Source organism: Seriola lalandi, unplaced genomic scaffold (assembly GCF_002814215.2).
Source record: "Seriola lalandi dorsalis isolate HSWRI2012SDOR001 ecotype SW California unplaced genomic scaffold, Sedor1 jcf7180002054188, whole genome shotgun sequence".
Taxonomy (NCBI): domain Eukaryota; kingdom Metazoa; phylum Chordata; class Actinopteri; order Carangiformes; family Carangidae; genus Seriola; species Seriola lalandi.
The window spans coordinates 842,062-851,645 of record NW_019524741.1 but is presented as its reverse complement, the minus strand read 5'-3'; the positions used below and the strand labels follow the sequence as shown (position 1 = coordinate 851,645).

At 39.4% G+C, this 9,584-nt stretch overlaps 1 protein-coding gene across 1 annotated transcript in view; it reads left to right on the top strand.

Annotated features, from left to right (window-relative positions):
- Window positions 1–1,792: 1,792 nt before the first annotated feature.
- Window positions 1,793–9,584, top strand: part of grm3 (glutamate receptor, metabotropic 3) — a 39,245-nt gene continuing 31,453 nt past the window's right edge. The window contains exons 1-2 of the mRNA XM_023403859.2: window positions 1,793–1,900; window positions 6,296–6,364. The gene's annotated coding sequence lies outside the window, so the exon portion shown is untranslated. The remainder of the gene's footprint in view (window positions 1,901–6,295; window positions 6,365–9,584) is intronic.

The following is a 9,584-nucleotide window of genomic DNA, read 5'->3' as shown; positions in this document are numbered from 1 at the left end:
TTGGTCTATGGGGAAAGGCCGAGCACAAAGCTCTCTCGCTGAGGGACCCTTATGGGACAAAGCTGGCTTTCTGGGCTTTCTGCATATATGCATGCCATGCAGACAATGAGGCCTTTATTAGAGCAGCCAGCATCTCCCAGCTCGAGCGGCAGGGATGAGGGATGAAGTCCGGGAAAGCTGTGACTGACACTGGGCACTGGTGTGTGTGTGTCTATGTGTGTGTGTTTCTGTGTGAGTGTGTGTGTTCACTTACCACCTCATGCCCGTGCATGCATGTGTGTCACAGAGGTGTGAAGTGGATGCTCTTAGCCCTACATCTTCAGTCAACTAATCAATCTCTACCCATCCGAAGCTTATCCTCAGAGACAGTTTTCTCATGCCATATGGTGTCACACACAAACATACATGGAAAACATATGAGTCAGAAACTTCACCGTCCTGTCATCATACATCTGCATATAAAACAGCCAAACAACGTGCTGTGGCCTGTAACTGCAATCAAAAACTGCTTTAAGCAAGCCCTCTGACAGTGTATCTCTATGCACTTGACTAACTTTACAATACAGAAATCAGGCCTCTAGACTGAGTGCCTCTGTGCGTGTGTTTGTGTGTGTGTGTGTTTGTGTGTGTGCACACGTGCATGTGTGTTGCAGTGTATTTGTGTGTGAATTTGTGTTGATTAGAGAGAGAGAGAGGGAGGACGCACTGTGACTCAATCATGCGTGAAGAGGATTTTCTGTTCAATAGGAGCTGCACACTTGCATACTTGCATTCTAATGACTCCATGTGCATAATCATACAAACAACTACAGATGCACATATGTGTGTGTACATGCACATGCACCCCTACACAAACACACATGCACCACTGAGTGCCACTGTTTTTGCCCTCATGATGGAAGAATAGGGGGAGACAGATAGAGAGACACCTAACTTGTAGAAAATACAGCATGTGTGTGTGTGTGTGTGTGTGTGAGTGTGTGTTTGTGTGTGGTTGCCATATATCATGCATCATGTTTGTGATGTATGATAAAGACTTTAGATGCAGACTTCTAGTCACAGCTGTGAAGGTCTTTAGGCCTTTATGTGCTACATATCAGCCGCTGAACCGTGCAGTCAATGCCAGATTTTTCAAATACGCCTGAACAAGATGAGGCATGGACAGCATGTTTAGTGCTCCTCTCCCAGTTTTTCTTTGCCACTGTCATTATAGAGTCTAATCCTGTGTTGAAACATTGATGGAGCTTGCATGGAATAAAAGAAAAAATTACGCAATGTGAATCTCTCTGCTTCTCCATATATGTTTTGAGTCAGTTCACTAGGACAGACAGATGTAAATGAATTGTGTACATCATCCTGCACCTCTAACACACATGTAAAACATTAATCTGGGAGCGTCTCTCTCTCTCTCCCTCTCTCTCTCTCTCTCTCTCTCTTCCTTCTCTTTCTCACTCTCTCTCTCTTCACTCAGTAAAGCTGGAGTTGTTATTCTGAGTGGTAAACATGTGCTAAGGGGGGTGAATGGCTAAGTTTTCTTTTTATCCAATAAAAATGTCTCCTTGCCAGATCGATTGTTGTTGCTAGGAGACTGAAGCATCCTTTGGCAAGGGGCTACAGCTCTCCACGTCTGTTGTTTCCCTCTCCATCTCTCTCCCTCTCCCTCTCTCTCTCTCTGTTGCTCTCTGTCACGTGCACGCGCACTCACACACTTACACACACACACACCACACACACACACACACACACACACACACACACACACAAACGAAGCTGGCGGGCAGAGCAGTGGCGCCCATCCTCTCTCTCAGTGCGACTCCTCCGAGGGATCAGGAGTAGACTAAGTCAAACTTCCAGCAGCTTAAGATTTGTGCGCAACCTTTGAAGGATCCAACTCGTCAAGGTAGGTCAAATATAACATGTTCCTTACTAGTGGGTAAATGTGTTGCAGTCTTAGATTACGGGTTAGGCGACAGAGTGCAGTGAAAAATTGTCAGTCCGGGACCGTTCGAGCGCGCGTCAGCCAATCCTACGGTGCTGAGCAATTTGCTTTGAACTTTGCGCAGGATTTAAACACCCAGTTGTGCTGCATAAACCTGGTTCCTGTGTGTTCATTTTAATGCTCCTACAGATCGCGGTTTGTGATAAAGACAAAAAAAAGCCCTGGTAGCTAATCTCTGCAGCAGATGCATGATAAAGATACAGAAGGTGAAACAAAGAGTATCTGCAGCTGCGTATATTACGCTGCGTGGAGAAGTTATTTGGGCTCAGGCAGACCGCACCAAGGCTTTAAGCTTCCTGGGGAAAAGATGGGTGGGTAGTGCGTCTCTGGAAACAGGCATACAGGTGGATCTGATCACTGGATCTGGTCACTGTTTATCAGTAGAATGACTTTCCGTTCGCCTCTAAACAACCACTCGTCACCAGTGGCGCGTGGACCTGTACTGAAGGTACAGCAGGAATAAAAATGTCTACATTCACATCAGATGTTCGTCTGACTGATGTCCCTGCAGTTTTACCTTTTTCACTGACAGTCGAGCTTAAAGGTGTGAGAGAACTTGAACTTAGTTAATAGATGAACATATTTCTGCATATAACCCACATGTAGTTCCTCCCCAAAATGATTTTACCTTGCACTCCAAGTCAAAATAACATGATGCTTTCTGGAGACAAGGGAAGAATCGAGGCTCTTGCTGTATTCCTGTAGAGCAGGTGTGTCTGTATAACAGTCAACAGTGAGCACAGAGTGACCTTAGTTTTTCTACACAGTTCTAAGCCAATAAATAACTTCGACTTGTTGTTAATGGCGCTTGTTTCTCTTTTCCTAAATTAAAATGGGAAACTTTGCCGAAATTACAAGCAGCAGACAGGGATAAGATCACGTTCCTGTTTTATTGGATTGATGTACTGGCACTGAAAAGTGGAACTAGAATTATATCGTACATGATCTTATAAAATCATGGAGCTATTTCCCTCTGTGATTATTACTTACTATGTCTACAACGGTATTGGAATTGCGATATCAACATCAGAAGATTGGATTGCTACAGTAAGAATAATGAGAATTTTAAATGAACTCTTATTCTTTATGTGCTCTATTAGAGAGGAGTGAAAGAACAAACATTTACTCAGAGGAGGGGTGGGCAGTGCTTGTGCTGCTAGATGTATGAAATGCTGGTCCCATAGCAGACATGCAAGTAATAATAACAATAATAATAATAATAATAATAATAATAATGATAATAATAATAATAATGATGTCATGTGGCAGTAAGGAGTGAAAGCACTGAATAATGCAGAATTTGCACAATTTTTTTAGGGGTGGGGTCAGCATATATTTATACATGCACATGTGTGTCTGTGTGTTTCAATTTTGAAATCTTTCTATATTACATAGGTTTGCCTGTGTCTTTTACTGACACAACGCAACATGTTGGTGTGTGTATGCAGATTGCTTGTGTGTGTCTAACTTGTTGCATAATTAGAGTAATTTCATACGTGTGCGTTCACACTTACAGTGTGTACAGTTTGTACATCAGACAGTGTCTGTGTGTGTGTGTGTGTGTGTTGGTGTGCAGTGGAGGGTCAAACATGGTGTAGAAGGGGGTCGCAAGTGTGGGTGGGCATTCGGTGGCCTTGTTAAATCTTATAGACATGCATACATGCTTCTCCATATAGGTGTGTTTGTGTTTGTGAGGGTGCACGTGTGTTTGGAGAATGTGCATCTTTGTGCGAGTCAGGGGACAATTGTCCGTCAGTGAATGGATTTGGCCTTGGGTTTCAGCATTTTCTTGCTGGTAAATGTGCTTACATGAGCTTGTGTTTGTGCATCTTTGTGTGCATGTGTGTGCCTTGTAGCTTCCACACAGCACCACACTCTCTGGACTGCATGCAGCACAGAACCTCCTCGTTAGCAGTGTACTAGCACAGTGCATCAAAAAAGCAACAGTGATGCCCTCTGGTTTTGAAAGATATGTGAATTGGCAGAGGAGTTACGTGTGGATATGTGTGTGCTGTGACACATCTGGGTGTACAAGCAATGCTGATTGTAGAATCTGGTTTTCCTGATACTTCAATGTCTTATTCATTTCATATAGCCTAAATTCAAATCCCCGTCATAGAATTAAAGATTTGGAAGGAAGAAATACAGTCAGGTCTGGGGTAATGCAATAAAAAAAATGAAAAAAAACATTTCTGTGTTAATGCCATGTGTTTCTGTGAAAGGCAGCTCTCCGGAAAAAGATGTCCTACAAAATCTGTCTTTTGAATATCAAATACTCAGCCACTATTAGCCTGAAAAGTAGTTGTAAAAAGTTTGTTGTTTTATCATAGATGAAGCACAGTGGTGGCTATGGTCAACTAGAATTCAGTCAGTTGCAGTTAAATCCAATACAGACCAGTTTTCAAAGGGTAAAAAAACGAATCAAAATATCCATAGAAATTTCTGACGTCACACTTGCAGCATAATCCACTTCTCTGCTCTCCATCCATTTGCCCTCTGAGGCACTCTAACATGTGCAAACACACCTGCTCGTAACAGTGAAAGGATTATGCATAAGGACTAAGATTAAAGTGTGTTCAACCACATACAGTAAGTACTGAGAGTAAGGATAGAGAGCAAGAAAAAAAAAAGTGGATTATGCTGCAAGAGTGGTTTCTGAAGTTCTGTGGACATTTTGTCGCTATTGGAAATGATCTTAACCAACACAAACTCCAGTCTACCTCAGGCACCATGCTCCGTGAAGGACAAACCCACGAACCTTTTACAGAAACCTTTCATGCTTACAGGGGGGGACTGTTTCATATTTCAAAAGATTTTGTTCAGGGTAGTTAATAGTAGATGAGTGGTATGAGAAGAGCTTCTGTCTATTTTGCATCTTTCTTTTTTTTTTGGATGTGGCCACAGGTAGAGCTTTAGTTTTCACATTCTGATCTGAGGAGAGTCTATCCTGGGACGTGTTACAGGTAGAGCATAGACTTCTTCATCAAGGCTTTGTTGATGATATACACAGAGCATATTGTACCTCCTGTGAGTCAGTGGCATGGTAATTCAGTGATCTGCTGAAGTATATTTTTAGTATATGAATTGCCTTAGAAATGTGTTATAATGCATTTATAGTACTTCTTATGTCCTTTCATGTACTGTGATGTAAAGTTATAGTTTGGTAGTCATTAATATGCTGTAAGTGCATTTATAAAAACTAGATTGACAGTAGATGTACCAGACATAAGCTGTACTGTGGTATATTTTCTGAAGTACAGTATAGTGCTTGAATCTACATACTACTTTTTGATAGTTTGCTTAATATGTTTTAAAAAGTGTGATAATGTTGTTACTTGCGGAAGCGTAATTTAAGTTCTAATTTTGCATTGTTGATTCTACAAAGTGTATTGAAGTAGTATTGTACGGTAATAAATTCAAACATTGTTTAAGCCTTTTTAATGTAAAGCACATAGAATTCAATATATTGAATATAATGAAATTTGCAATATAAACATCCTCCCTTGAAAATGACATCGGAGCTTGTACTTACCATAAAGCCTCTATGTGTAGGATCTACATCTTTCATCAAATCAAATCATCAAATTGTTCTGATAGAACAGGTCTCTATCAAACCTGGTGTAATCTGTGTGCTGCCTTCAGCCCAGTGATGCTGGTGCTGCTGGGCAGTGCTGTCTGCCACTGGAGTTGCCAAAGTATAAATATTTTACACTCTTCACACCAACTGGCTTTAATCTGTACTTTTGTATAACACACATTCAACAGAATGTGTCTAAATATACTGCTGAATACATGAATATTCATAAGTCCTTAGTCCACAATGTGCACATAATTAATTAAGAATAATTTATCACTGTAATTTGTTACTGTATTGTTTATTAATAATAAATTATTTGTAACATTATATATTTAAAATCTGTGGAGCATTTTAAATGTTTTGCAAGAACATTTTATCCATTTTCTGATAACTTTCGACACTGACACTGAGTTTCCACTGGTTCATCTGTGCCCTATTTTACTAACAGTGTTTCTATATAGAAATACTTCTGACGCTCTACAAACGTTCCCAAGGACGGTGTTTAAGAGCTTCTTAATGTTGCTGTCCATGGTGCTGAATTCATTTTAAAGTAACTTGACTGATTTAACTCTTTGTAAACCATCTTTTATAATACATGCAAAGTATTAATCACATTAATATGCTTAGAATGGTCACGCCGCATAGAGCATAAAAATAAATAATGAATTTCCCTTTTTCAGTCTATTCTTTCTGGTTTCATGTGTTCACCAACGCTGCAGACCAGGGGACGGAAACATGGGATCTAATCTCAGTAGAGTCAAGAGGAGTCTAACACACTAATAAAACAGGTAGGTAACTCCAAAACAATTACTTCTCACAAACAACAACTGAACCGATTATAATAAACAGATATATTCCTCAAAATATGTAATAATAATAATGATAACTTGCTCAAAACCAAAAAAAAATGGTTATGAAAAATAAAAATTGCATGAAAACTCACCTACCAAATTGTGGATCCAAGATGAGCATATCTTTGCCTCTGCTGCTTTGATTTTAACCAATCTTTTTTCTTTTAAGTCCTGTTTTCAGTTAAAAAAGTTAGCATCTCTATAAAGTTATATTCAGATGTTTCCCAGGAATACTTAGTACGATGTAAAACAGCAATTATGAAATCATTTAGAGTGACATATTCTTAAAAACAGTGACTTAAGTACTTTGCCGTAGTCGAGACTTCGAAGAAAAAAGCGAGAAAGAGTCAAAGAGTTTAGACAGAAAAGGTACTGTTGCTATTCCTAACCAGACAAGTTTGTGGGAACATTTATGTAGCCTTTTTCATTTTGGAATATAGTTTTGTGATGTTTTTATTTATGTATTTCTTGTGTTGGTATTTATTTCCTGTGTTTTGGTCATTAGTGCAGGGGCAATTCCAGGATTTCACATATTCACATATTTAAAAATGTGGCCGAATCAGTGTTGGATGATTGGATGGATGATTAAATTGAACATTTGAACCTTTTAACCAGCCATTTGAACCAAACATAGGGGGAATGAACTTAGAGCTAAGGAACATCCCCATTACGTGTAAGTAACTCAGTGACACAGTTAAGGGTTACAATATTTTCACCAAGGCATGAAAAATGATTGATATTGTTATTTACATGTAAGATTGCTGGTAGGATTTCAATCCTCATTTTCATTTACAGCAACAGGTATTTGTGGTCTATTGTAGCTATCCTGCAATAGATCTCCATGTTAACCTTGGCAGAATCAGATGTACAGACACTGATCAAGCCATGCAACCGAAATTGAAATTGAATTGCTTTAAAGCCTGTTAATCTCAATTCTGAAATATAACTGATATTTCCGATTTATATGCACTACAAGATTCAAATGAATGCCTAAGTTCTTCTGTTTTGCTTTTCAAGTTTTTGTAAAACTACTGTTGCTCTGCTCCACATGTTTCTCACACTGTTATGCTCTAGTGAACGAACAGGGAAGAGTCTGGAAATCACTGCTGCTTCCCACAGCTCAACTCTCATCAGCAACAACAGTCACAACACACACTGAGCCTCGCGCACACACACACACACACACACACACTTAGCAGCACACACGTATACACACAGTGTTAGCACTCGACTGTCTGTTCACTGACATCCCCCCCTTTCCCTACATGCACAGACATTCACACACACATACATGTACACTCTGGGGATGAGGCAGTGAAAGGGCAGTGGGATGTACAGCTGTGATGGTGTGTCTCAGAGAAAGATCAGACTCTTTAATAAATGATGAGCTTGAGGAGGGAAGCAACGTGTGTGAGGGATAGATAGTGAAAGGTGGTTTATTGGTCATGCGGTGGCTACTATCAATACAAAGTGTCATCCCAAAAGTGACAGGGAGTAGGTAATTCACAACTTCTTTAAATGTCTGTTCAAATTTTGAAGTTTGCTGTTCTATACCTGATGACAGCTGTTTTAACTGATGTGGTGCAACAGCTGACACAGCTAATGATTTAGGATTTTGTCAGCTCAGTGTGATAATGATCTGGCGGAGTTGCAAAATAGAAAAGAACAATACAAATGTAGGTGAGTTCTGGTGTTTCATATGCTATTTGGCGGTGATGGAGCTTTTTTTAACTTTTGTGAATTAACATGTGATATTAAACCAACCAAATGGAGGGTTAGGGTCTTCAGTTACATCCCCATTTGGTATATTTTTGACCCAATGCTTCAGGCCCAAGGCACATCACTAAAACAGTGGATATTGCACATACCAGTGTAGGGGTCTACATCCTTATCCCAGACATGCCAAAGGTCAGTACTGTCGCATGTTAAATTGTTTTATCCATTGCAATTGAAATACTAAATGATTGTTGCATGAATTAATGAATGAATTTGTTTATTTTTGTGTCATAATCACTGAAATGGCCCATCACACAGGGGATTACATGACAAACAATAATATCCAACACAAATAAATCCTTCCGGCAGTTGACGTTCACATTCAAAAGAAAAACAAATCATTGCTGCATACCACATATGTTCCTAATCAAGAGGGAAAAAAGTAAAACAAGTGTTACTCATAAACAGAAAGTATACTTACAACCTAAAATAACAGAGTTCCCATGCATTTAAAAAGTAATTTCACAATGCACAGTGTTCTCCAGTGATTTAAACCCCTCTCTGGTTGCATTACAGGCACAATAGCCTTGGCAATCTTTCTCTACCCTGGATATTCAGCACAGGTCGAACCCTCTCAATCCAACTGGACTGTTTTCCCTTGCTCTCTGCTGTGTGGGCATCTGCCTCACATTTGAGAGCTGCATGTGTGCTGTGAATGTCACTGTGAAATAATTAATAAGTCATAGAGTATACAGCATTTTGCAAAAAGTTTGAATTACCACTAGCATCATTATTATTATTATATATCTCTCACTTTCAGACTATCTTGGGTTTTAGCCAGGCAAAACGATTATCAGTCAATTATCACACGATCAATTTAAATTCCGAATAATCACAAGCATTGGTATAATTCATTTATGCAACTGTCAATCTTGCTAATTTCCTAAAAAGTTTAGTAAACATAACTTCTGTTAAAGTGTGGCTTTGCCTGATTCAGTCAACTTACAATTTAGTACTGACAACCTTCTATAGTAATATAGGGTTGTCATGGTTTTTGTTGTTCTTCTTCTTTTTTGCCACAGATCAGGAAACACATTGCACGCATACCACATACATCCTTTTTGAAAATACCAAATAACAAATAATGCGATTCTTAATATGAAGTTCCACAACAGTAGACTATGTGCAGACTGTTTGGCTTCATTGAGAGTAATCACTCTCCCAACAAATCCTGGGCTAATGTGGGGGAGCAAATCAAAAAGTTAGTACATCATTTAAACTCTGATGACTGCAGTAATTGGTTTTCCGCGCATGACCACCTAACCTGAAACGACTAAAACCAACCAACATTATTTCTACCTAAAAGTCTTGTGTCTCTGTCCAAACCAATTATATTTATTCTTCTGAGTTATACTGTGGTCAATACTCTCCATTACTCTCC